General features: G+C 40.0%; 1 pseudogene; it reads right to left on the reverse strand.

Annotated features, from left to right (window-relative positions):
* Positions 1-2,579: 2,579 nt before the first annotated feature.
* On the reverse strand, positions 2,580-2,848 carry LOC112641256 (60S ribosomal protein L37-like; annotated as a pseudogene).
* Between the last annotated feature and the right edge of the window lie 1,317 nt (positions 2,849-4,165).

The raw sequence follows: 4,165 nt of genomic DNA on the forward strand, positions 1-4,165 counted from the left end.
GTTCCATAGTCATACTTGTATGTAGATTCCTGGTCTTGCATTATCGTAAACAGAATGCCTGCATCATAAATCTCTGCCTTGTTTATTTTCTTGTTCAGTTTCAAATAAACATGTTTTTAAAACTTAACATCATCTTCCTATAAATGTTCCTTACTTCTTACTTTTACCATATTTAATTATAGCAAACTGTTCACATCCAGATTGCCATCATTTTTCAAGCTTAAATTTGTTTTCTTTTGTTTCATTTTTGTGACCAGTATAACAAGATTAGCATTTAAAATTGTGCCAAGTGAATGTCTAATCATTTATTCTGACCACTTGCCTTCCTAAAGAGGCAACGGGTCAGAATAAATATTTCCTGAATATTAGTTCTTGCTTAGAGTTTCTAAATGTGTTGTCGAAAAAAAAATTATACTGGAAAAATACTACCACTTATGAAAATACAATCAAGAATCGGTTGAAGCCTGCCTTCGATGTTCAAATTACCATATCTGATTTCCATGTAAAATGAAGATGTATTTCAGCGATGTTTTATGTAACTTAGTGGGCTGCATCGGAAGGAAGTTGTAAATTAAGGGATTTGTAATGACATCTGATCTGAGGTATGCTACTTTTTAGAGAATATGAACAAGAGCAGAGTTTGTTATTATCAACTGTTTTTTAAAAAAATATTTTATTTATTTGAGAGAAAGAGCCTGAAAGAGCACAGAGGGAGAAGCAGACTCCCCACTGAGCAGGGAATCCTACGTGGGCAGGACCCTGGGATCATGACCTGAGCTGAAGGTGGACGCTTAACCTACTGAGCCACCCAGGAACACTTGTTATTTATTATAAACTTTTGGAGAACATTTCCTCCATTAATAGGTGGGCTAAATGACAAGATATATTGTATATATTACAAAGCAATATAAATGACTTTTGAAAAAAAAAAAATTGTCACTGGATTTCTTTCTTTCCCACCCCCACCCTTTCTTTTTTTCCACAACACCTCTGCTGCAATCACTCACTCAGACCCTGGGAAATAATATTTCCCTTCAGATTCCTGTTGCTCATTAGACTAGGTCTGGTCGACTCCATAGAATAATCATCACCACAGCCTATAATTGGCCATACAGAAAAAATACACACGTTTAACCATCTATTTGATTTCAGTGCTTGCTGGAAGCAGACACGGCAATTAAAGAGGAAAAAGAAACATGTGGAGATAAAAAGAGGAAAGAATAGAGAAAGCGGGCTACTGAGTAAGCGGGCTCAGGTCTCGCTTTACATATAGGTGTGGACTTTTCATTCATTCATTCAGAAACTATGTGTGCCTGAAATTAATAATACACTAAATGTTAACTAAATTGAATTTAAATAAAAAATTGCAACTATTTGTGCAATGCCTACCACGTGCCAGCTGGATGATAAACCATAAGGATAGCCTAAGGGAAATTAATAATTAGACAAAGAAGTATAAATCAGTGACTCCCAAGGGAAAAGAATAAGAAACAAAGGATCTCATGAAGGACCTTGGGGAAGCTTCCCGAGGACGTATCATTTGAGCTAAATTCTAAAGGAGGGTAATAGGAGAAGAAAAATCTTTTCTAGGAGTGGGTATAGTAGGACGAAGGCCTGGGTCACAAGGAAGCATGGTGAGTGAAGAGAAATTGAAAAGACAAAGTGTCCGGTATGATGAGAGCACAGGGGAAGCAGAGCGTGAATGAGGCTTGAGCCCCAGACAGAGCTGGACGACTGAGGGCTCATGGAGCCTCATGCTAATGGTCTGTGGAGCGGTTCCAATTCCAAGGACCAACATGTTACCTCTCTCCAACATGTGCCACTGGGCTTGAAATCCTTTCACTGGCAGATGAAGCATACTGATCCCAAGCTGGTTGCCCAGACTGCTAATCAGGAATTTCGGCAGGAATTTGGATGGCAGACAAGCTACACAAAACGCTCTGATTCGAAAAAAGTCATCTTCTGCAAACTGGCGTGTAGTCCTGTCTTTGGGTGACTAAGGGGATGAACAGAATATCTGAAAGGAGGCCTGGAGACAAGTGAGAACACAGGAGTAACTGGTTGTTTTCTTTTCTTTTTAATATTCTTAGGAAAGGGGGCATCTGGGTGACTTAGTGGTTGAGCGTCTGCCTTCAGCTCTGGGCGTGATCCCGGGGTCCTGGGATTGAGTTCCGCATTGGGTTCCCCACAAGGAACCTGCTTCTCCCTCTGCCTGTGTCTCCACATCTCTCCTTGTCTCTCATGAGTAAATTAATACAATCTTTTTTTTTTCTTTTTTTTTAAATTAATACAATCTTAAAAAAAAAAAAAAAAAACCTTAGGAAAGTAATACAGAGACGGATTTCAGACCATTATAACAAAGAATTTCCCAACAGTGTGGCCCAAAGATGGGTGGGCTCTCAAGAAGGAAGACTGTTCTTGTGCTTGAGATGTCCATGTACAGACTTGACAGATGGGTCAGAAGTCTAAAGCATAGATGGTGGATATTTAAATATACAGTAGCCAGGAAGTTTGACATTCTTGACATTCTTCTTCTTTTTAAACCATAACACTTATTGTGCGACTCATTGTTGAAATCCTTAAGATGAACTGGATGCCATGACAGCTGCCCTCTTAGGCTGAGGTGTTCCTTCAGGGAATCTGTGGCATATAATTTTTAGGTGCCTCACACGACCAGTCCCAGTGGTATTTTGTCTTTTAGCCTTGGCACTCCAGTGACACTTTCTCTTCCGCTTGCACATTTGCCATAGGTCCACTTTGGAAGGTGGTAGGCCTTACGGTCACAGCAGCGGCACAACATGTGCATCTTACTGTGACACTTTCTGAACGATGACATCTCCTTCATCATCTTATTTCTGTGGCCAAGACTGAAAAGGCCAGAAGAGAAGGCACCCATTCTTGATATCCTTTATTATACTGTGAACCTTCTCCTGCATAATGGGCAACATTTGTTGCCTCGGTGGATATGAAACAACAAAACTTTAGAAAAATGACCCCTGGTTGTCAACAACAAAGGCAAAGATCCTTGAAGGACTCCAAACCATTCAATTTTTGTCCTAAACAGGATTTGGGGAATATATATGAAAAGCCAGGCTACAGTACTCCCTATTAAATATTCTTTAGATTCTTTCAGAGGCAAAAACTTAATATAAAATAATAAAACTAGAAGATTTCTGAAAATTGTCTGTGTTCTGGCCATTTTAGGTACCTGATCCTAACCTGTAACCTGGTCCAAACCCAACTTAAACCTGGATAAGAAGGGAAAATCAAGAGGAGTGTAGCCCTCTGATATCAACCTTCTTCCCCATCTAATTCTTGAGTAGAATCTAGGAAGATCTCAAGGCCCATAATCTCCCCCTTGACCTAAGGAGCAGTAGAGAAGACATAGTCTCCATGGCCAAAAGTCAGATGAAAGTAGTACAATATAGTTAATGCTCCTGGAAAGCACTTGGATGTGGCACAGAGACTTGAAGAGATTTTGCTGTGGGAATAGAATGCCATAGCTGTGGCTTGGGTGAAGCAACAGTTGAAGACCAGAAGGGCAAGGTCATCAGAATGTGCTGTTCACTTGTATTAATTAGTTACTATAGACATCCATTTTGATTTCTTGTGCCTGTGCCATTTTGATTTTTAGATATTTTTAATATATTTTTATGATTATCCCTGATTACTACATAAGTCAACTGGAGATGTGACAACCTCCTATACACGGACACTCAACAAGTTTTCTAGACAGGTGAAAGAGAGAATGGAAGAGAGCTCATGAATTGAGTTTGCATTTCCATTAGCAGAAGAATGGCAATCCCGAATGGAATTTAAGTTCAGTTATAGAAAAATAATGTGTTGCCCCCTACACACCCAATGGTGTGGACTGAGTCATATCTATGTATGAACATTTTTTAAAAATATTTTATTTATTTATGAGAGACACAGAGAGAGGCAGAGACATAGGCAGAGGGACATGCAGGATCCTGGTGGGGACCCCAATGTGGGGCTCGATCCCAGGACCCCAGGATCATGACCTGAGCCAAAGGCAGATGCTCAACCACTGAGCCACTATGTATGAACATTTTATACACATGTCTACACACACACACACACACACACACACTCCCTAGAGTCTGTAGCAACATGCAGTAGTGGCCCTCTATGTGGATTCACTTTT

The sequence above is a fragment of the Canis lupus genome, chromosome 33 (assembly GCF_003254725.2).
Source record: "Canis lupus dingo isolate Sandy chromosome 33, ASM325472v2, whole genome shotgun sequence".
NCBI classification, from domain to species: domain Eukaryota; kingdom Metazoa; phylum Chordata; class Mammalia; order Carnivora; family Canidae; genus Canis; species Canis lupus.